Here is a 24,928-nt window from a genome sequence, read left to right as displayed (position 1 = left end):
CGTTTTCATGCAACTTGTACAAGACATCACAGTAAATACATGCATGATAAGTTAAACACTATATAACACGAATCAACAGCATTTCATCAAAAATAAATTGAAACCCAGCTGGTTCGCAAAAAAGTGGGGAATTGATCATTCTCACGGAGGCCCCCTACACAAGTGTGTAAGGTGACAGCAACATTAATAATGTTAAGGAGCGGCATGAAGCTAATAGGCTCTAAACGCATTATTATACTAGTGCTCTAGTCCAATCTTCCTAGTGATAAACACCTTGTGGTACTGAGGACCGCAATTCTACCAATCGTGACTACGCCCAGTGTCCGTATAAATCAACGAAGGAGAAGAAATAATTAGACAAACTAGATGATTAAAGCAATCACGATGTCTGGAGAGTTGCTTGCCAAGTGGAATCACCGGCCTGGTGTAGAAACTATATGACCCCACTGTTAATTAATGAAAAAAAATATAATTGGCAAAATAAATGAACAAAATCATTTGAAGAGAAACATTCTCGATACCCCACCCTAGGTGCTGTACAGAAAGAGTGTGGAAAGGTAGACACCACTGATTCAAGCAGCTGCTTGAAAAGGGGGTGACAGTTCATCTGTAACAATGAAAATGCAGTTAAAAAGGGGGAGACTGGACAGGGGGAGGAAAGGGGGGATGTTCACGGGAGTTAAAGTACAGGCAGAACAGGCCCAACAGCCAAGGCTGAGGAGTGGGGGGCCGCCTAGGTAGAGATGGTGAAAATACCCATATGGGGTTTTCGATTTTCATGCATCCAGTAAATAAACAAAGATAGCAATATATACAGTGTCCAAAAAGGGGGTGTAAGGGCACCACTTGCCTATAGTATCTCCTCTACCCTAGATGGACGTGAAGGTCTTCCTCGCGGTTGAGGGCCCCGGGGATTTTGCTCTGTAAAGGGATAATATACTCTGATTCCAGGCGCTGTAGGTTGCGTTCGCGATCACCTCGGGGATGAACTGGAACCCTGTCAATTCCAAAATAAGAGATCTTAGAACTAATGTCAGTGATATCCCCATGTTCCAACGTGCAATGATTGGTAACTGTATAGGTCAGATCCCTGTTCCTAACAGCGCGCAGGTGCTCTAGGATACGCTTTTTAACTGGAAAGATGGTGCTACCAACATAGCGCAAACACAAACACAGACCAGGACATACACAACAAATTCAGTATTGCAATTAATGAATGATACTATTTTCTCACTTCTCCCGACCAGCAGGTGGTAGCTTTTCAAATTTCGACTGTTGCTGCAAGCCTTGCACCGGCCACATTTGTGATACCCCGGGAGTTCCCTTAGCCATGTGCTCGATGTGTTACTCTTTTGTGTTAAATGGCTCTGCACCAGTGTGTCCTGTAAGGATTTACATTTGCGATATGTGATGTGAGGTTTGGGACTCACCAATCTACCTTTAATCACTTCTTGCCTAAGTGCCAATGTTTACTCACAATCCTGTGTAGGGATTGGGAGGCATTGGAGAAAGTGGTGATAAGTCTCACTTCCTGTTTGGTCTTATGTGTCCTAGGGACCAAAAGGCTGTCCCTGTCCCTCAATGAGGCCTTCTCTGTTGCTATTTTTATGGTTTTGCCAGAATAGCCTCGTTCTCTGAAACGGTCAATCATATTCAGTTGTTCCCTCATGTAAGCCTCTGTGGAACTGCAATTGCGTTTGGCTCTGGGGAGTTCTCCTTAAGGGATACTCCTCTTGAGTCGATCAGGGTGGTGGCTCCGTGCCTGTAACATGCTGTTCCTGGCAGTAGCCTTCCTGAACAGACTGGTATGTACACAGTCATTCTCAACTTCTACCAGGACATCTAAAAATTCAGTAGTGGTTGCATGGACCTTGCTCGTGAATCTCAGATTCAAGTCATTTATAGACATCCCGCAATGAGGTTAAGAAGCGCATCCGGTGGACCATCTTAAATCAGAAAGATCTCAATTTAGCTGGTCCACAGAATGAGGTTGTCCATGTAGCAGTCTTTGCCTTGGTGCCATAGGTGCTGCGCCTCCCACCAACCCTTGAAGATACAGGCATAGCTGGGGGCGAAGCAGCTTCCCATCGCAGTCCCGGTGTATTGTTTATATCATGTGTCTTCAAAGAGGAAACAATTGTTATGTAGGCAAAAACTATGCATGTCCAGTGATAACATTGTGTGGTCATACATAGAGAGAGGTCTGTCTCTAAAAAAATATTTACAAGCTTCCAAGCCTAAATCATGCTCGATGCAGATGTAAAGAGACACCACATCAATCCTTGCAAACATATACGATTCTTTCCATGGAATACCCATTATCTTAGAAAGAAAATCCATGGTGTCCCTGCAATAAGAAGGCAGTTAAATACATATTTACAAAGAAAATAGTCTAGGTAGATTGAGGAATTCTCCAGCAAACTTTGGTTGGCAGCAGTGATTGGTCTTCCCGGTGATTAAGTGACACTATTGTGCACCTTGGGGAGCATGTAAAAGACCGGGACCATGGGTTTCTTCATCATAAGGAACAGGAACTAGTTATGTCTCAAAGTTCCTTGCCCATGCCACATATCAAGAAGTTGATGGTATTGAGTAATTGTCTTACTGTTTTCTGCCTGGTTAGACCTAAGCTCCCTGAGTACTCTGTCGCCTGGCTTCAGCCCTGTATTTATTAAGATCCCAGAGGACGACATTGCCCCCTTTGTCCGATGGCTTTATAACAAAGGAGTCGGCATGTTGGAGAGACTGTAAGCCCACCCTTTGTGCAGGTGTCCTGGTGCTCACAAACAGATTGTTTTGTTTTTCCCAAAGTGCCATAAGATCAGATGGTATTGACACGTACCATGAGACAATTCTATCGTGTAGGGTCACCGGGTTGAACCTGGATTTAGGTTTAAAATCATTTCTGGACTTGCGATCAACCACGATACCCATATTGTCAAGAAGTTCGCGATCTGTGACCCAGTCTTGCCTCCCAGCTCAATCTCTCCAAGTGTGGCAATAGTCTTAATGTCAGATATGGTCAGTAAGTTGACGTCACTACTCCCAGTGTCATGTTGTAGGGTCCCCGAAGGGGTCACTCTGCCTTGCTTTAGCATGTGAACTTTAAGGAGTTTAAGCTTTGTTATAAATAAAATGATATCCATGCAGGCTCTGAGAAAGTTAAAATTGGCCATAGGGCAGAAGGATAGACATAATTCTAGGATTGAGCGTTCCTCTTGAGTAACATGATGTGAGGAAATGTTAATAATGGATAGATTATTATTGTTTTGCGCACCCATTACTTGTTGCGCTTGGAATGCCATTGTCCTCTCCCATATGGCGTTTCGTTTTCTTGGCTTTTGCCTCCTCTCCTGGTTTGTCTCTTTCTTGTTCGCTGCTTCCGCCTCTTCCTTTTCCTCGTGGTGGCTTCTTTTTTCCACCCAGGCTTTTTCGTAAAAAACGGTACTCAGTGAGAGAAGAGAAGGGACTTCTTGCCGGCGCCTCCTTCTTTTCACTCAAGGCATCAATAGGAATTTTCATTGGTTTTCGTGAAGGATGTTGCAGTATTTATCTAGTTGTAGATTCCTCACCTTTACAATCACCCCATGCGTCAGTCTGGGTCAGGAGATTTTTCACTAGCGGTACCCCTGTGCATCGGTAGGTGACTAGCTGTTTTTTGGCTACTCTTTTATGACTTTTGTCCCAAAAATTATTGAGTCTTGTACTCCTGAGATGTCCCCGCGAAGGACCGGATTCAAGCCCTGCGGATCCTGCCACCGGATGATGTCAGTGAAGGATCCGGACAATGTGTTCCTCTGATGCTTGGAGCGTAGCCATGGCATGAAGTCATGCTCCGAGTGCTGGGAAATAAATCCGAAGGCTTTGCGCTAGGTGTTCCAAAAGCTGTTGGACCTCTGATGTGGGGCCCGGCCGGCGTCTGATCTGACGCCAGAATGGACTTTTGTCCCTGTGTTCCTCCCCGGAGTTGAATTTGTACCAGGTGGTGATGAAGAGAATTGAGAGGGGTCCCTGGACCCTTTAACAGACCAGCTTGAAGACCACATGGACTGGCGGATGGGCCTGGGTGAGGCCAGTGGGTTGGACACTTCCCTTGACACTGGCTTGCTTTCTCCCCCTACCGTGGCTACGGAGGAGGGGGCATCCTTCGCAATAGTGGTGAGGACAGCTGAGGTCCCGGACCTTGAACCCCCTTCGGTGGCAGCCAGGACTAACCTCCTGACAGAGGTGCTTCAGCCTACAGCTTTTACCTCCGAATGTCTTTTGTCCTTTAATGGAGACCTCACTGATTTCCTTCTGGGCACTTGGTCCAGACCCAATACAGGAGCTCCTGTGCCCATCGCCCGCTCTAGTCGACCCAGCGTTCCTTACGCAACATCCCTCCCCTGAGAGTTTGGTTGTCTGGGCCTCCTCTTCCAAAGGAGCATTCTCTTCTGCACTCCCCAATAGGGAATCCAAGAAGCTGAACCATCTTGAGAAGAGGATGTTTTCTTCCGCCACTTTGGCTTTGTGGTTGGTGAATACTGCTTGCCTCTTGTGCCGATACAACCATACCATCTGGTATATTGTTGGTATGGATGCACTGGAGGACACCACCGACTCACAGGGCAGAACAGTTGCCTTGTCGGTAGCCTTACGACGCTACGCCTGGTTGAGAACTTCTGGCTTTTCACAGCACGTCCAATCTACTCTGATGGGCATGCTCTTTGATAGCACTCGCCTTTTTGGCGATAAGGCAGACTTGGAGCTTGAGCACTTCAAGGAGTTTCGAGCTACGGCCAGATCCTTGACCTCACAGCTAAGACTCGTCCCCCTCAGTCAACCTTTTGTCCCTTTTGTGCCCAGCCACGTCCTATCCAGACCAGCCACCCAGTCATGCAAACTGTCCAGCCTCTGTGTAGCCGTGGATGAGCAAGTCCACCCACTGCCTCTGAACCTTCCTAGTCCGATGATTCAGGCCCATCATCGGCTAGTCAGAGGCAGTATTCACAATGACCTTCTCCGCTGGCAGTCCATCACGTCAGACAGGTGGGTTCTGCAGTTAGTCCGAAGGGACTAGTCCCTCCCTTTCGAGACTCCCACTCCCTACTTGCAACCCTCCTCCGACCATATGTCGGAGGATCATTTGGCGCTTCTCCCTGAGGAAGTTACGGCTCTCTTGGCCAGTGGGCCATAGAGAGGGTCCCTGTGCCAGTGTTAAGACGTGGTTCTTTTTCCCGCTTCTTTCTGGTGCCCAAAATGGAAAAAGGCCTGCATCCTATCCTAGATCTCTAGACCCTCAACTTCTTCCTCCGAAAGGGGAAGTTCAAAATGCTCACTTTGGCCCAGGTACTTTCTGCCCTCGACCCAGGAGACTAGATGGTAGTGTTGGACTTGCCGGATGCTTTTTTCCACATCACCATCCTCCCTGCCCACAGATGTTTCTTATGGTTCACGATGGGCCATATGCACTTACAGTTCACAGTGCTCCCCTTTGGCCTTACCTGTGCTCCTCAGGTGTTCACGAAAGTGATGTCTGTGGTCGCAGCTCATCTGCGTAGACTAGTTGTTCCAGTCTTCCCCTGTCTCGACTGGCTGTTGAAGACAAGCTCACCCAAGGCTGTCGTCTCCCACCTCCAGACTACGGTGGATCTCCTGCATTTGCTGGGGTTCACTATCAACATGCCGAAGTCGCACCTTATTCTCTTTCAGAAGCTCCTTTACACCTGGATACAGCGCAGTTTCTCGCTAATCTTCCTGAGCAGTGAGTTGGGATATTCGGGCTATGATTCTGATGTTTCAGCCTCTAGCCCGGGTTTTGGTGAGAAGGACCCTGAGGCTGCTGGGCCTCATGGCCTTCTGCATCCTGCTGGTGGATCATGCCAGGTGGCAAATGCGAGCTCTGCAGTGGGACCTAAAGTTCCAGTGGGTACAGCATCAGGGGAATCTTTCAGATTGCATCCAAATCTCGGCGGGCACTGCACACCAATTGCAGTAGTGGCTAACGAACCAGGATTCGGTCAGCGGCAGAACCCTCTCTTCCCCAACCAGACTACAGCGGTGACAGATGCGTATACCACTTCTATCCAGAGTGTTGAAGAAGATCAAGCGCGACCGGGGTGAAGTCATTCTTGTGGCCCCGAACTCGGCACAAAGAGTCTGGTATCCCGTGCTCTTGAACATGGCCATCGACCCTCCGGTCAGACTGTCTCTTCTGGAGAATCTTCTGTCGCAGCAACAGGAGACTGTCCTCCATCCGAACCTATTCAGCCTCCACCTCCTTGTGATTGTGGAAAAGTAAATTTTGCCATGTTCTGTGTCCCTACGTGTCATCCATCATATGTTATGTATGCATGATTAAATATGCATATGTATTCCCCATGTTCGATTAAAGACGCACTTATAGTTGTGTCCACCTCTAGTATGCCAGTTTCCAGTTCTCGTGAATACTACGAATATCAGGCCTATGTAAAGCTACGTTGCCACGTTTCTCAGTGTGCACGTTATTCTATTATAAAGTCTCCGTTTCTAGGCCTCAAAAGGGCCTGGACACCAGATTCAGCTCCTGTCTCCTGAAGCCTCGCTGAGGAGCGATACAGCCCCCACCTGTATCCTCGACCCTTCACTTACTCCCTACCTCGCAGTGCCCGGCCCAGCCTGGCTCAGTCTCTGAGTCTGCCAAGAATATGTTATGATCCCAGTTATCAGTTCAGTCCTCCTTCTCTGCATTCCTAAACTACTGAATCGCATCAATAGTTTCCGTCATTGTCTAGCCTTCACGTCTCCACGTTAGAGAAATACTGCATTTAATGGTCATTTAATATTCTTCATCACGCACTACATGTAGAATAATGCATGGTCCAGTCTTAGAATCAAGTCAGCCTTTCCCCTCCTAACTTCTAGTTTATATCAACATGTTCTCTAAACATCAGATACTAGATACTGTTTAGGTACATGTCGCCCTGACTCTCCAGACTTCAGTCTCTGCTCCTAGCACAGAGTTCGAAGCCCCCAGCTTCTCCTAGTGATACGTCATTGCTAGTTTGCGCGCACCATCAGGTTAGAGGTCCCGGCTCCTTGGGTAGCCCCCTCCATGGTTTCCGCCCTATTCATGACATATTCTGTTACGTTTGCATCACATGTCTATGTATACGCCCTGTTACACCTCTTTTCGCCCTTATCTTTCGCGACTGCTACGCGTCACGCCTTCTGCTCCACCCACTGCTACGCCTACTGCAATGTAATGCTATGTGTTTGCGTTATGTATATATGCTCATGTATTGTTATTAAAAGTCAGCGCGCTCATCCCAGATCCAGATCCAGCCCCAGCAGCTGCTGGGCCCTGTCATCCTATTCCTATGCAGGTTGTCCTGTTCCTGTCCTTATGCTGTATTAAACCTTCAAAACTCCTACTACCTCGAATCTTGACTCTTATTTATTGAGCTATCTGTTATGATATATGTCTAGTCAAAAAGAGAGGTATTATTTATTTATTTACCACATAATGGCGCCCGAATAGGGACTTGCCCTTTCCCCACGCCCCGGTGAAGCCACGCCGGCCCCCTGACCCTCTGCAGCCGTGACGGAACCATACCGTGCACCGGCAGATATTTCTGCTTCAAGTATCCCTCAGGCCCACGGAGGAGACGGAGGAGGCGGTCCAGCATCCAGACGAGGCGGTGGAGGAACGCGGTGAGTCCCGACCAGAGCCCAAGCCGAGAGTCCAAGGTCCGAGGTATCCGGAGGCCCACCCGTAACTGAAGTCCGAAGTTCGTCGTCCGTCGTCGTAGCAGTCCAGTCCAGTCCGAGGCCTTCCGTTCTTGCTGCCCGGTGAGTACCATTACTGGGGTAGTATCTAGACAGGGTCAATCTAAATTGACTCTGGTCCGTGGGTTGGTGGTACACAGACTCACAAACGAAGTGTTCACCTAGGTGGATACGGGTCTTGATGCGTCCCTTTATGGGACCGGTATGTTCCGTACTGTTTCAGCAGTGCATCCAGTAAACTCTAGTCTGTTCCGTTCTCGAGAAATTCTTGTGTTTCTGTTCTCAGTATTCCAGGTAAAATTCTGTCCGAACTGTTATGTTATGATGTTGTTCAATGTATTTCCAATGTCGTGGTATGCCTGAATTGTTTTCCCAGTTGTTATTGTTCCTCGTGTATTGTATTGTGTTCCGATTCAAGTTTACAATGTCTCTCTTTTCGAGATTACGTCAGCTAAAAACTAGAAAGGGTTTGTTAGAAGAAGCAGTTCCTGTTCCGCCGAGGGACAGTCCAGGTCATTTTATGTATCAGAAGCATGGCATAAGCGCCATATTGTATCTAGATTTATGGGTAGAGTATACCAAACAGTTAGAAGAAAAGTATAGATGGCCCGTATCGGGTACATGGGATGCCGAATGCATCATGCGAGTAGAAGAAGCATTATGGAAAAAGAAAGCCAGACAGTCACAGAAAGATGCCATCGAGTTATGGCGCAAAGAAGCTCATAAAAGAACCGAAAAAGAAATCAGAAAGTCAGAATTAAGTAGAGAATCCTTAGAACGAGCACAAGAAAAAGAACTAATCGAGATAGGTGAACAAGTCAAAGCCGAACAGTCAGACAGACAGAGGCATGCCCTTATTAGGGGTATGTATCCTCTCCTTGCCGAGGGCTTGCCAAAAGCGACCCCAGAGGCATCCAGTAATTTCCCGCCACCATTAGTTCCGACCAAGCTACGTCACAAACAGACCGCAGCTGATATTTTTATTTCGTCCTATTTGGACGACACAGTCCCAGAATATGCAAATCCTGTTCGCGCTCCGCCAGTCCCTGTAAATCAGGCACTTCCCGCTTCTCCAGACACCGGAGTACCTGTTACGGTACCCCCGGTCCAGCCCGCCATACAAGTCCAGCCTACATTTCCATTTCCCACTCTGCCAGGACGAAGAGCCTCAGTAGACGACTCTAGTTTAGGGGCCGCAGGGGGAGGTACTCCTCAAACCCCGCCGCCACACAAGCGTTTAACGACAGCCGAATTACATGCACAAGCATCACAGCGTACGCCCAGACATCAGACTGTAGCAGAAATAAGAAAATCCCTTGCCGAATGCTGTTATGATCCAGTCCCAGGCAAGGATAATATGGTTTTATATTCATTCCGCGTAAGAAAGGTGGCCGAGTATCTAGTCACCTTACCGAATATGAAAGAAGATCTAGACAGAATATATCGTTTCATCCGTACAGGGGATGATCCAGAAAGTATTAGCGAGGCCATGTCTCAAAGGAAGGCCGAGATCCAGCTCATGATATTAAAGTTTCTGATCAATTGTCTAATAAGAGAACAAGATTACCCGTCTAAAGATCCGGCTGAAATGAAAACCCTGACAAGGTGGAGTGATAATATAGCCGAGGGTAAGCACAAGACCGTCGGTGCTATGGAGAGTATGTACAAGAAAATCCGTAGAGAAATAATAAAGATACACGAACAACGTAAAGCAGCACAAGTAAGCGAGAAAGAAAGTAACTCTGATACTGAAGAGGTAGAGGACGAGAATCCCGCCAGAATAGCGTATGTAGGAAAATCTAGATTTCCAGATCGCCATTTACGCCTAGAACACAAGTCTATTTTTCATTCTCCAGCACCAGAACAAGGTTCTCTAGAACAAGTATTCCAAGCTACCGATCACATTCTGAAATCACGAATCGGTTACAGTGAGTTAAGTACCATGCATGAACAAGAACTAGCCCGATCAGCAGTCCGATGGATTACTGATTCTACCACTTTTCCAGACGAAATAGTGGCACAAATGTTTCTGAAAATGTCCCCAGCCGAACAACGACTGGTGGGTATGTATATGATTCAGCACCTCATTACTTTGTATGAGGGTCAACACTCTGATCCAGGTCCGTTACATGATGTCCTGAACGAGTTACTCCAGTATAGGTGGAGAGGTCTAGGTACCGATTTAATTAGTGTCATTCTAGAACAGCGCCACAAATATAGAACGTTTCTGAACCCGCATTTTGTTCATGTCTCACCCCCAGAAAGTAAACCATTTTACATAGAGAGACAGAATCCGTTACGAGAAGTCCACCCAGTCAGAGGAACGGGTGGCGAACTAGAACGAGTGTTTGTTTACACTCCGATTACAAAGATGGAACTCCTCGAGATGAAGAAATTAATTCCCTGTCATGACAAAGATCCAGCAGGGTTCCATAGAGAATTAAAAGACATGCTCCGTATGGGAGAATACACATATCCAGATATAATTAAAATGTTAAAGGTTCTGCTGCCCGCAGGGGTGTATGAAAAGCTCAAGGAAAAAGAATGGGAGGTGGGAGAGAAAAAGATCGATTGGGCAGTTCTAGAAGCTGAAGATAAGGCACGAGTACCAGGTACCGGTCTTGGAGATAAATGTAAAGAATTACCGGAATTATTAATACAAGTTTTACCCAGATTATTGACAACTAGAAAAGAAGACTGGGATGCAATCTCAGCCTGTAAACAAAAGCAAGATGAGGATATTAGTGATTTTTATTCTAGATTTGAAAAATGTTTTAGCATCAACAGTGGCCTCAAGACAAGTAGTGAGTCATACCCTCACCTTTTTGTTACTAAATTAGTCGAGAATTCAAGCCCACAGATTAAAAATCGAGTTCTGAAAGTCGAAAGTACCTGGCAAGCTAATACCCCGTCCCAGATGTTGCAGATGCTTCAATACCACCAGAATAGAATCAGAGAAGAACAAGAACACGAAAGAAAACGTATGAAAGACACGAAAATGAAAGTACTAGTTGCACAATCTGTTCCTCAAGACAGTCAGAAGAGGGGTCCGAATCAAGCCAGTCATCCTGCAGCTCCCGTTAAAGGGAATTGCAATTATTGTAAACAGCCAGGTCATTTCATAAATGAGTATGCAGTTCTGAAACACAACATAGCTACTGGTAAGACTAAAGAAAGACCACGTCCGCCTAGACAAGAACAAGTTTCACAGATTCCTCAGCCACAGAATGCACCACAGACAGTTACCGCACCGCTGCCTATCGCTGCAACACAGCATGTTACATCGCAGATGTACCAGTATGCACAGTCTGAGTATCCAGAGTACCAGCAGTATTCATGAAACAGCCTAGAGAGGGAGGTAGGCTTGCCTCTCATCGAGATACCTGTAGATCAAGAAGGTCCCTATGTTCATAGTCAAGTACTAGGGAAAGACAGAAAGTTTTTGATTGATACAGGGGCAAGTAGGACCACAATTAGTCACGCCGAAGTTCCAGGGGCTCCGCTCTCAGGCTCTAGAAATGTTTCCCTTGGATTTTCAGGAAAACCTATCGTAAATGAGATTTCAAAGCCAGTTACTCTAGAAGTAGGTCCATTGTCCCGCACTACTGATCTGTTACTTACTAAGTCATGTCCAGAAAACCTATTAGGCATTAAGACACTGAAAGAGTTGGGTGCAGTTATATGCTGTTCCCCAGAGGGAATACGATTGTTCCTACGTGACTTCAAGGGTCACTATGTATTACGAGATTTTGATTCAAGACTGTCTAATGTCCCGCAGCACTTATGGGCGCAAGGTCCAACTGATGTAGGTTACATGCAAATCACACCCTATCGTGTGACTCTCAAGCCAGGTGTAGTGTTACCACGAATCAGACAGTACAGATTGCCACCTGAGGCTGTAGCAGCCTTATGCAAAATTATTGACGAGCTTATGGCTCAAGGAGTGGTTGTAGAAACTGACTCCAATGTATGTAATTCTCCGATCATTCCAGTCATGAAACGTACTGATCCAAATGCACCCCCAGTATATCGATTAGTGATTGACCTACGAGAGCTTAATAAATGTATTATTCCGCAGTACCCAGTTGTCCCAGACATCTCTTCCCTATTGACAGCCATTGATTCCGAAGCCACGTTCTTCACTGTCATAGACCTCAAGAACGCATTTTTCAGTGTTCCTATTCATCCAGACAGCCAGTTCCTTTTCGGATTTTGTTTAAATGGAAGGAGCTATATGTTTACACGAGCTCCTCAAGGTTTCACAGAAAGTCCTAGTATTTACAGTCAAGCACTCAAGAGACAACTAGACAACATTCACATGCCAACTGACACTGCCCTGCTCCAGTATGTCGATGATCTACTGATCACAGCCCGTTCTGAACGTGCTTGCGAGCAAGCATCACTGACAGTTCTGTATTTCCTAGCCGAGATGGGGCACAAGGTGTCCCCTTCTAAGCTTCAATTCTGTGTCCAGCAAGTGGTCTACTTAGGACACTTACTGTCCAAGAGGGGTAGGCAGTTGACACCAGACCGTATCCAGTTAATAGCGAGTCTTCCTCAGCCCAAGACCCAGAAGGAGGTACGTGCTTTTATCGGCCTCACTTCTTATTGTAGACAATGGATTCCTCAGTATGCATTTCTAGCCAAGCCACTGATACAGTTAACGACACAGGAGGCAGCCGTATCGACTGTCCTCCCTTGGACATCTGAACATACACTTAGTTTCAATGAGTTAAAGAAAGCCCTATGCCAAGCTCCAGTTCTAGCAACACCGAACTACAGTAAGCCTTTTACACTTTTCGTTACTGAACGCGAAGGTACAGCATTATCTGTTCTCACACAAGATCAAGCAGGACAATACAAGCCCTGTGCTTATTTTTCGAGCACATTAGATCCTGTAGCCCAGGCTCTGCCTGCGTGCCTCAAGTCAGTTGCAGCCACAGCACTAGCTATCAGACAAAGTGATTCCATAGTCTTAGGACACTCCTTGACAGTACAAGTTCCACACTCCGTAGAAGTTCTTCTGAACCGAACACAAACTCAGCACTTGACAATTGCACGTTTAACAGGTTATGAATTGACACTGTTCCAGCCACACATAGAAATCAGACGCTGCAACATCCTGAATCCTGCTACATTTTTACCATCAGTTAATTCAAATCCAGCCACACATGATTGTGTGGAAGTAGTTAACATTACGACAAAGCCAAGACAAGATCTGACAGATACTCCGTTACCAGATCCCGACCTGACACTTTATGTGGATGGTTCATGTATGAGAACTAGTACAGGAGAACTAGTCGCCGCGTATGCAGTGACTACTGACACTGAAGTTATTGAAACACACCGTATTGATACCCTGTCCGCTCAAGCAGCAGAGCTAGTTGCTCTGACACAAGCCTGCATACACGCCAAGAACTTAAAAGTTAATGTTTACACAGATTCACGTTACGCATTTGGAGTTGTACACGACTTCGGAGTGCTCTGGCAGGAGAGAGGTTTCATGACTTCTCATGGAACCAAGATTCAGCATGGTCTCCTTATTCAAGCTCTGTTAGATGCCATACATTTGCCGACATCTATTGCTATCATGAAGTGCAAAGCACATACGAAAGTTACTGACATTATTTCTCAAGGTAACGATCTAGCAGATCGCACAGCCAAGCTTACAGCACAGACTCCAGACATTCAAGTTAATCCGACACAGACACATACTCCAGATCCGACTACATGTATGACAGTTAAGGACCCTACACAAGATGTCATAGATATCCAGTTACATGCTACTCCCGAAGAAATCAAGAAATGGTCCGAACAAGGAGGGGTCCAGACAGATCAAGGATGGTTAACGAAGGGTAGAGCCACATGGTTTCTCCCCGACTCTATGGTTCAAGTCATTATTAATACCGCACATAGTCCAGCACATTTAGGAGAAAAAGCCATGTTAGACAGTATCCAGAACATTTGGTTCAACAAGCATTTACGAGCTGCAGCCAAGCAGAAAGTCCGTACCTGTATGATATGTTGTCAGTTTAATCCAGGTAAAAGTGTCCCGGTGGAACAAGGTGGATTCCAGCCCCCTGACCACCCTTTTGAAGTCCTCCAGATGGATTATATTCAGATGGAGCGATGTCGAGGTTTCAAGTATGTCCTTGTAGTTGTATGCGCTTTGTCCAGGTGGACAGAAGCATATCCAGTCCCAGATTACACAGCCGCGACCACTGCCAAGCAGTTGGTTCGTGAGTTCTTCCCCCGTTATGGACTCCCTAGAGTCGTATATTCTGACAACGGCCAGCCATTCTCATCTGAACTCATGAAGCATGTTTCCCTTTTGTTAGGGTACCAGTGGAAGTTTCATTGTGTACGCCATCCTGAAGCAGCCGGTCTCGTAGAGAGACATAACCAGACTCTGAAAATCCGTATTGCAAAAGTGTGTAAAGAAAAAGGTGTGGACTGGCTGATAGCTCTGCCAGTCGCTTTATTTTATATGCGCATGGTCGCACATTCCAGATCAGGTCTGTCCCCGTATGAGGTCGTTTTCGGCCGCCCCCCTAACATGTGGGGTACTCCTAGACCCCGAAGTATTACCGATGTTTCAAGTAATATGCTGACAGATTACCTAGCTTCCTTGATGTCTGCCCTCAACTCTTGTCGTTCACAGGTTGCCGCCGCATTTCCAGACAATACCGAGGTGGCACCGCATGAAATCGTTCCAGGATCCATGGTGATGGTCCGCAACTTTGACAGATCAAGTCCGCTGGAGCCTCGTTGGAAAGAGCCCCGACAGGTCCTCCTCACCACCTGTACAGCCGTGAAGTTGGAAGGACGCAAAGGCTGGGTGCACCTTTCTCATGTCAAACTTTTTAATGGACTGAAACCCGTCTTAAAGAACATTTCCCAGGATTTGAAGGATTGCCAAAGCATTGTTCTCAAGGACTGTCCCGCAAAAGACATTGCTACAACCCCTCCCCTGTTAGAGAAAACTCCGCAACAGGAGTATAAGTTAAAACTCCGGTCTAGTAAAATAAGTCAGTCAGTTTGATTGTCTAAGTCCTCCCCTAGGTGAAACGGTTAGACTGTTTCTGACATATATAAAATAGACCCCCATAGTGAGAGAGTTAGTCAAAACTCAATCCGATGTATCGTTTTTCTATGTTTCATATTATTTCTCAGCATTATGATTTCCTGCACCAGTTATGCATTTTTCTTGTATTTCCCAGTTCTTCATGTAAATAAGTCTGCTAATGCTACAGTAGAGCACACGTTTAGTGATCTGCCTCCTCATGAACTCTCTTACCGCCTCGCCATGCGAAATAACTCATTCATCCGCATGTTACATTACTCACACCAGACCAGCAATGCCACTAATTGTTGGGTGTGTGGTCGACTCCCCCCTTTCCAGACACCGAAGGGAGTTCTGCCACTTTTTCCTTATCCATTCTCACATAATGGTTCGTGTGGAGCATGGTCCACGTTAACGTCATCCTCAACAGATATGTCTTTTCTTAACAGTACATGTTTTCCAGACAAACAAGGTCTTCCCCACAGAACAGGTTTAGATCTAGAAAATGAAGTGTATAATTTAGGTAATTATTCTTCGAATTTCATGGTCTTGAATGTTCAGTCTGATACTACTCCAGACTTACCTGCTATTTCAGTACTACCAGTCAGAGGCGAATTATGTGTCCGTAATTATGGTTCTGTACATGTAGGACATAGTGATTGTACTACTATTGTCAAGTATAGTGACAGTGGGAAATCTATCTTCAAAGCTTCACGTCATTCTTATTTTATTTGTGGTCAAACTGCATATGTTCGTCTGCCCCTCGATTGGGAGGGAACCTGTTACATTGCCTTCCTACTGCCACCTGTTTTTCTAGCCCCATCTGATTATCACAGAAATACACGTCTAGTACACATTAGACATAGAAGGGAGTCCCCAATTGTCGATTATACTGAAACTGCTCTAGAACAGTATACAGATTTCAACAGAGGTTTCTTCTTCTTTATAGGACCTATCCAGAATAGTAAACTGATCCGTAGGTTAACCAGAACCCTTGAAGCTGTAGTAAATGAGACTGCCTCTGCTCTAGGTAATTTAACCGAAGAGCAATCTGCTATGAGATTTGTCGTTTTACAGAATCGTCTCGTCCTTGACGTCATACTGGCCGATAGGGGCGGGGCCTGTAGAGTCATCGGATCTAGTTGCTGCATTTTCATTCCAAATAACGCGCCGTCTGTTTATTCAGCTATAACCAGACTCCATAAAATTGCCCATCTGTTACACCAAGATCCAGGCACCTGGACATGGTCCGGTTGGTTCTGGAATATAATTTCCGCCTGGGGATGGAAAGTCTTGTCCTTTCTAGGTATTGCAGTAGCGATCATATTCAGCTGCTGCCTCTGTATACAATGTGGCCCTGCGATTTGCGGCATTTGTGCTACCTCTTGTATTCCTAGTCCCAAGCCCCGTTCTAAATCCCGTTCCAGGATAATTCGAGACGAGCAAATGATACTGTATGAAATGATAGACGGTATCATGAAAATTGATGTTTCCTGATGGAAACGTAGTGACAAGGAGGGAATGTGGAAAAGTAAATTTTGCCATGTTCTGTGTCCCTACGTGTCATCCATCATATGTTATGTATGCATGATTAAATATGCATATGTATTCCCCATGTTCGATTAAAGACGCACTTATAGTTGTGTCCACCTCTAGTATGCCAGTTTCCAGTTCTCGTGAATACTACGAATATCAGGCCTATGTAAAGCTACGTTGCCACGTTTCTCAGTGTGCACGTTATTCTATTATAAAGTCTCCGTTTCTAGGCCTCAAAAGGGCCTGGACACCAGATTCAGCTCCTGTCTCCTGAAGCCTCGCTGAGGAGCGATACAGCCCCCACCTGTATCCTCGACCCTTCACTTACTCCCTACCTCGCAGTGCCCGGCCCAGCCTGGCTCAGTCTCTGAGTCTGCCAAGAATATGTTATGATCCCAGTTATCAGTTCAGTCCTCCTTCTCTGCATTCCTAAACTACTGAATCGCATCAATAGTTTCCGTCATTGTCTAGCCTTCACGTCTCCACGTTAGAGAAATACTGCATTTAATGGTCATTTAATATTCTTCATCACGCACTACATGTAGAATAATGCATGGTCCAGTCTTGGAATCAAGTCAGCCTTTCCCCTCCTAACTTCTAGTTTATATCAACATGTTCTCTAAACATCAGATACTAGATACTGTTTAGGTACATGTCGCCCTGACTCTCCAGACTTCAGTCTCTGCTCCTAGCACAGAGTTCGAAGCCCCCAGCTTCTCCTAGTGATACGTCATTGCTAGTTTGCGCGCACCATCAGGTTAGAGGTCCCGGCTCCTTAGGTAGCCCCCTCCATGGTTTCCGCCCTATTCATGACATATTCTGTTACGTTTGCATCACATGTCTATGTATACGCCCTGTTACACCTCTTTTCGCCCTTATCTTTCGCGACTGCTACGCGTCACGCCTTCTGCTCCACCCACTGCTACACCTACTGCAATGTAATGCTATGTGTTTGCGTTATGTATATATGCTCATGTATTGTTATTAAAAGTCAGCGCGCTCATCCCAGATCCAGCCCCAGCAGCTGCTGGGCCCTGTCATCCTATTCCTATGCAGGTTGTCCTGTTCCTGTCCTTATGCTGTATTAAACCTGCAAAACTCCTACTACCTCGAATCTTGACTCTTATTTATTGAGCTATCTGTTATGATATATGTCTAGTCAAAAAGAGAGGTATTATTTATTTATTTACCACAGACAGTTTTCAACCTTCCTCCCGAAGTCTGTAATGTTATCTTGGCAGCCAGGCGTCCCTCCATTAACACTGTGTATGCCTGTAGATGCAACAAATTTGTGAAATGGTGCACAGCAAAGACCGTGGATCCCCTTTCTGCCCCTCTTTCAGAGGTTCTCCTTCTCATTCTTTTTTTTGTCCAGCAAGGCTCTGCTCTGGGCATCCTTAAAGGCTATCTTTGTGCCATTTTGGCCTTTCATTGCCTTCCTGATCGGCCTTCTCTTTTCAAGTCTCCTATTGTAAATAGATTTCTTAAGGGCATTCCTCACCTCTTTAATCCTATTCCTTTCGTAATGCCCCAGTGGAGCTTGAATCTGGTCTTGACTTACGTTATGTTTTTTCCTTTCGAGCCACTACATAATTGTCTTCTCAGACTCTGGACTCTAAAAGCTGCTTTTCTGGTTGCCATCACTTCTGCTCGCAGGGTGAGTGAACTTCAGTCCCTTTCTTCTAAACCTCCTTTCCTTGCTGTTCATCTGTACAAGGTTGTCCTTAGAACTAGACCTTCCTTTCTTCCCAAAGTGGTTACCTCTTTCCACATAGGACAGACCTTCACTTTGCCCCCTTTCTACCCGTCCCCCGCATCCCTACAAGGAGGAGCAGAGACTCCAACTTCTGGATCCAAAATGTGCGTTGGGCTGCACAAAACCATTCCGGGTGGGCGATCAACTCTTTATTTGCTATATGGGCGTGAAGAAAGGTCAGACTGCAAAAACTAACTATCTCGAGATGGGTCGTCCTTTGCATTAAGATCTGTTATTCCTTGGTGGGAAAAGAGCCTCCAGTAGGACTGCGCACCCATTCCACCAGGGCGACGGCAGCCTCTACTACTTTGGGACGTTGAGTCCCCCTTAATGACATCTGCCAGGCAGCCACATGGGCATTTTTGCACACGTTCACTAAACATTATTGCCTGGATACTCAAGTCAGGAGAGACGGCTTCTTTGGCCGTTCTGTTCTTCAGGACTTTCTGGTGTGAACTTTGTTCGCAGACGCACCTCCGGGGTTAGTATTCCTGGTGTGTCTTTTCTAAGGTAAGGAATCTATAACTAATAGTCTCTTTCAGATGAAAGTTACTTGCATTTGGTAACAATATATCTGTGAGAGACGTATATTAGTTTTAGATTCCCCACCCAGCCTCCCTATTCTGCGAACTGAATCTAGAGTTAGGGACTCCGTTTCTGGGCCCTAGTTTGTGTTTTGTGCACCAGTGGTCAGTGTCTTGCATGGCTCTGCGCCTCTGGCGTGTAAAAGAATGGATGTCAGCACGCAGGGGCGGCGCCTAAGTAGGTACAGAGACGTCATCCTGGCAATCACGATGCCGACGACTAACACAGAGTCGACCGACGCCACCTACCAGCGGGTAGGGGTAATGCTACGAAGAAGAATTCTCCGGATCTAGTCTGACGCCTGGGGGTAATTCTAAGGTAAGGAATCTATAACTAATATATGTCTCTTACAGATATATTGTTACCGAAGGGGGGTAACCTGTTCTTTACATTGGGACATTCTGGCTTCCTGCCATTCCCCATTGCCCAGAACCTCCACATATTTTTTTCTATGCTTCTTTCAACTATGTCAACATGTCGGCAGTAAAACTAACTAAGGATTTGATATTGTTTCTGGTGTCTTGGGTTCTCCAAACTGGGGTGGCGTAGTGGGCAAAAGAACGGTGGATTTAACCCAGATCTTTTGGCTGGGGGAGAATGTTTGCATTGTCAGCATTCCGTCCATCATTTGTTTGTTGTAAAACTTTTCACCCTAAGTGGGATGGGTATGCCCAGACATGGGTCCATTGCTCACTGTGCCACTGGAATCAAGCTAGCCTGGCTGTAGAAGGGTGACATACCCAGAGACCGGTCCCAGGATGCTTGTTTCCGATCCAGCGATGTACTGGCCTGGCAGTTCGGTCTGGACTGTTTCCATGTGGCACTAGGTCAAGACTGATTTGCATATGGCTGGGTCCAAACTATGGTGGGGTACTGGGCAAAAGAACAATGGATTTATCCCAGATCTTTTGACTGGGGGAGAATGTTTGCATTGTCCGCATTCCGTCCATCATTTGTTTGTGGTTCTCTGGCTGGCATTATGGCATTCTAATCTGGGTGAATCACAGTGCTATCACTTTAGTCAAGAGGGTGGCCAATACCTTGCAATCATTTAGATATACAATATTTATAAATGAAATTGGGAGGTAAGAGGCACATGCCTCCGAGGTCTTAACCTGGTTTGGGTATGAGAACTTCAAGATACAACCTGCTGCAACCACCTGCACCATGGACGGCGCTACCTCAACCGCTACCTCCGACACCAGAGGTAAAAAAAAACAGATCCAGGAGAAAGGCACAGAGACCCATTGGGGAAGAGGAATACAGGAACAGAATAGATGACATGTTTGTATTCGATTCAGGCCCTTTGAATATATATGCATTGGGAGATGATGATGATGACAATAGATAGATTTATGAACTAACAGGCCGCTCCTCAGCCAGTGGGTTGGACATTCTGCCTGAGTTGGTGATGGAATTTCCTGACTGGGCCCCCTACGCCAGAAGTGCTCTCATTCCATGCAGTCCTATAGAAAGCACCTAAGGCACTGGATCTGCAACTCCTCACAGTAGAGGTAAAGCCGATGTCCTCACTGAGCTCCTCCTGCTGGCAAACCCTAACATAGAACCTTTACTGCTCTTTAATTATGCCCATTTGGATTAGTTCCTGACAGTGTGGGATAAGCCCACTTCCACTCCAGCTGTTAGCATGTAAGTGGCATGATGCTACATCTGTACTTGAGGAGATTCACAATTTCGGCTCCCTCCTCCCCGGAATGCCTAATCATACAGACTTCATTTTCTTCAGGACAGTCAGCCAGCACATTTCTGACATTGTACTCGGCTAGAGATTCAAAGAGCCTAGAAGCCTGGAGGGAAAAATACTTTTTTATCATGCAGTATGGGACTAAAGTCGCTGAATGCCGAATGCTTCCTCATACTCTACAACAACATAGCGCAGGTACAGCATACACACAATCCTCTGGATGTGGCCCAGATGATTGTGCCTTAGTTACCCGAGGACCCACTTTCCAGGAGTATTCCAGTGGTACAATGATTAGCTTCACTACTGTGGTCAGAATGGGGTTAAAGGCTCAAAAGGTTGCACAATCAAGCATAAATCGTGAAGGGAACAGGTAGATGAGTTGAAAAATGAACTGGAAGGGAATTCATTGGCTAAAGAAGCCGCAAAATGGGCAGTTTGCACTGCTGCCGTAGCTGCAATCACTCATTCCAAAATAAGAATAGACAGACAGCTGATGGTAGCTGTCATTGCTTCACGCAAAAAAAACAGCCTCACGGAAAGGGTTTCCACTCTAGTACTCCTACAAGTTAGATGCAAATAACATTCCGTATGCTCAAATTCCAGGAGTGTGGGATAGAGTAATACCAAACATGGATCGCAGATTAGGTTTAATTCTAGCTGCACATGAGGGTCTGGGTTCTGCATGCACAGGAGTTACTGCAACAGTTTCTTTACTGAAACAACGCTATTGGTGGCCAGGATTAACAAAACAGAAAATTCATTTTGGCTTAAAGTGCGCCATCTGTCAGCAGATGTAGGGTTCCCCCATAGCACGCCCAGCACAAACACCCTTATTGATATCAGACAGACTACTCACTTGTGTCTATTTGGACCACTGCAGCCCCCTATGATCAGATGGGGCTTACAAGTATATCATGGTAACAGTGGATTCATGTTCTAGATTCCTATGGGTTTGGCCTCCGCGCTCAGCTGATGCTCGAACTGTTATAAAAGATGTGAGAGTCTTTATGGGGACATACAGTTGAAAGTTTACATTCTCACTGCGGCCCCACTTCTAGCTCTAGGGCTTACAAGGAAGCCAAAGGATGTTTGGGTGTAGAACTTCGGTACTCCTCTCTGTACCATCTCGAGGGAAATACGGTCGTGGAGAGGAAAATCCGAGACTTAAAGCAATCTTTAACAGCAAGAGTATTCGGTTTGGGTGGTAGTTGGGTCAATCACTTATATGGGGTCCAGAGGGCACTCAATATTATGCCAAGAAGTTCCCAAGGAGGGGTCCCTCCTTACAAAGTCCTATTTGGGACGAGAATGTGGGTACCTGTTCTCGATTGTGAAAGCACAGTGGCGGATGAAAAACCATTTGACATCAATAATCGTTTGGCTGTTTTACAGGATCTTAATGAATTCCGGGCACTACAAAGCAAAGTGCAAGTAAAATGCACCGCCATTGGGTAAGTCAAATCAATCACGGCAAGACCTGCCTGGATCCCTAAAGTCGGGAATCTGGTCCAAGAAAAGATTGTGGACAAGAAAGAATTTGAGCCGTCATACAGAAAGCCTGTACCTGGCCTGGCTCTCGAAGGAACAAGAACAGAATTTCTTTCACCTCTTGCCGGCAAAAAAGAAAAGATATTCATCTCCATCAATCTGATCAAACCACGCTACGTGGCCGATGATGAATAGCAGGCCGCGCAGGCTCCTGCGTAGCCGCACCTCTCCTCTCGCTACCATACAGGAAGTTCAGACAGAAAGACTCCTACCATTTGAAGTCACCAATACAAATTAATGAACTTTCCAACATTGAAATGGAACTCTTTCCTCTTCAAACTGAACATCAAAACATAAATGACAGACAAGTATCAATTCAACCTACCACTGATATCTACATTAATATGCATCTCCAAGAAACATCTGCCTGTTCAACAAAACCTGCTGAGCTACCAAAGATAGATCGAACTGCATCTGGCTACTTTATACACTTTGATACCTTCTCTCTTGATCCCAGTGAACCTGAATCCACGCCTGCTCCAGTTTCATGTAAACAACAACTTCATGATTTCTGCATTTTTCCAAAAAAGACTTACATAGTCTCACCATGGCTGCAATTCTGGATATTTACTGGAATACAGTTTTTTCTATTCTGGATTGGCCTAGTGACTATCTTTTGCTTGCTCATGAATGGACACTATCTCCCAGAATGCTCTGCAGTTTCAAGTGTGAACTTTGTCCTGAAACCTCATGCTTCATCTCATTGTGAACAAAGAGATCTGTTCTTCGTGAACATTACAGCCGCTCCAATTCCTGATGGTGTAGTGTGGGACAGGGTTGATTATGATGTATTTGGTCCCACATAGCTTTTGAAAATACCTCATGTATTCAACATTTCTTTAAATGTTACCATTACCTCCAGTACATTTTGTGATGATTGGGATTTTGAAACTGTAAATAATATGGGGGAGAGGATGTAGCCTTACAGCTAGAGTGGTTGGCGTAGAAGCTGGGGAACCGTGCTCGAATCTCGGCAACAACGCTCCACATCCTGTGATTCTGGGTAAATCCCTTAATCTTCCCGTGCCTAACAAAAATGAATGTGTCGTTGTGTAACATAACTAGTGCTATTGCTCTGATACCCAATATCTTCGGGTCTAGTTCGCGCTATGTAAAACTCTAAGAAAAAAAAGTTTTAAAAAAATGTCAGATTTGGAATAATCCGCTGCATTTTCAAGCGTTGAAATGTAAGAGGACACAACTGATTTTGACAGTATGTACTGTTACCAACATTATGACCATCACTATTTACATAAATCCAGTATGCCAGGGAATGTTTTTACGTACCACCAATGGGAACATTGCCCAACACCACCAAAAGTAGTTCACGAACATTCCGCACAGTATTTTTGCTATTTTTCAGGGTTTAACATTCCAGACCTAACCTCATATTACTATAAGGCTGCAACAACAACTGCACAGAAAAATAATCTAACAAAAACCAAACAAATTCTGCATCTTTAATTTCCAACTGTCTGAACAGGGTTTCGACTTCTGCAACAACACTATAGACATAAAATCAGCCTGGGGTTCAAAGGAATGGCGGGTTCAGGGAACAGAGGCACTATTCCGCGCTTGCCTCATCCCACAGCAAATTATCTTTTTGAATGACACCGTGCAACAGACCTGTCTTGGACTAGTCAAGAACAAGGATTTGAGCTCACTTCGGATTCCTTCACCTATACACTTTGGGGGTTACAAAACTATACAACACATGATGGGGATACAGTAGATGACTTCTTACATACAGTTTCATACAATTCATCAGACCCTAAATGGAAGGGATAGTTAGTTTGGCCTACGGACACGAATAGATGTCAGTTAAGATTCAAGGTTATCACTGAAGAGTTTAATATCCATAGGCCAGACCAACGCTATGTACAAAGAGAACATCCGGGGGTAGTGACATCATAGTGTTGGGAAGTTATGCCTCGATTGGCTAAAAACCTCGAAACTGTCACAGGTGAAACAACGCTTATCCTTACTATCAGAAGATATGGATTTAAGGGATTTTCTATTGGGTCCCGGAAAGTCATGTCAGAAACGTTTCTCATACTCCTTTTATGATGAAATTTGGAAAATCTCTCAACAAGAAGCTGCAGAGACTTCGTAAATTGACAGTATTAACACAGAGACTAGCGGGGTCTCTGAATGGAAGAGCCGACAGCCTGAGCCGGCGTAATCTTGATGATCATGAGTGGTGACTTCTGCTGGAAGTAGTCCAGAACATCTTTACCCAGTGGGGCTGTCCTCAGGTGACTTATTCACCTGATTGGGCCTTGCGCAATGCCAGCAGTTCTGTGCCCTTCAGTATCCTTTGAGGGGAGCATTGGGGGACACATTTCAGTTGAAAAGGAACTTTTCGCTGCACTACATATTTTCCCATCCCTTTTAAAATCCCCCGTTGTATTGAGGTTTACGAAGGGGTTGAAAAATATGTATCCTCCAATCCGTTTTGTTGTGCCTCAATGGGACCTTAATTTAGTTTGAACTTTTTTAGTGGTGATTCTAGAGTTTTAGCCCTTGCAAAGATGTTCACTCAAAGACGTAGACAATGCTTTTAGGACTCTTTCGAGATGGAACATCCTCTGCCTACAAACCTTCTACTCTTTGACTTTGAAGGCAGTCCTGGAAGAAATATGAGCCTATTACACCAGAGCCAAACCCACCCCTTCTGCCTTTGCCAGAGGCATTCCCATAGAGATCTGCAATGCAGCAAAATGGAAGTCCCTACACACCTTAGGCAAGCAGTACTGCCTGGATTTTGAAGTGCATAAGGATGGCACTTTGCCAGATCCGTTCTGCAGTATTTACTATGGACTAACCAACCATCAACTCTTCTGTGGGAGGGTATTACTATGAAATGTATTCTACAGGTGAGGATTCTGAAGATTGAAGTATTCTTCAGAAGGCAAAGTTACTTGCGTGTGGTAATGATCTTTCTGGTGGATACTCTATCGACCTTTATATTTTTCTTCCTTCCCCCATT

At 45.5% G+C, this 24,928-nt stretch overlaps 1 protein-coding gene across 6 annotated transcripts in view; it reads left to right on the top strand.

Annotated features, from left to right (window-relative positions):
- LOC144822411 (multidrug and toxin extrusion protein 2-like) overlaps window positions 1–24,928 on the top strand; it is an 877,798-nt gene that overhangs the window by 97,912 nt on the left and 754,958 nt on the right. The gene's annotated exons all lie outside the window — the stretch shown is intronic.

Source organism: Lissotriton helveticus, chromosome 3_1, assembly GCF_964261635.1.
Source record: "Lissotriton helveticus chromosome 3_1, aLisHel1.1, whole genome shotgun sequence".
NCBI classification, from domain to species: domain Eukaryota; kingdom Metazoa; phylum Chordata; class Amphibia; order Caudata; family Salamandridae; genus Lissotriton; species Lissotriton helveticus.
The sequence above is the reverse complement of the archived record's forward strand: the minus strand, read 5'-3'. Positions and strand labels throughout refer to the sequence as shown.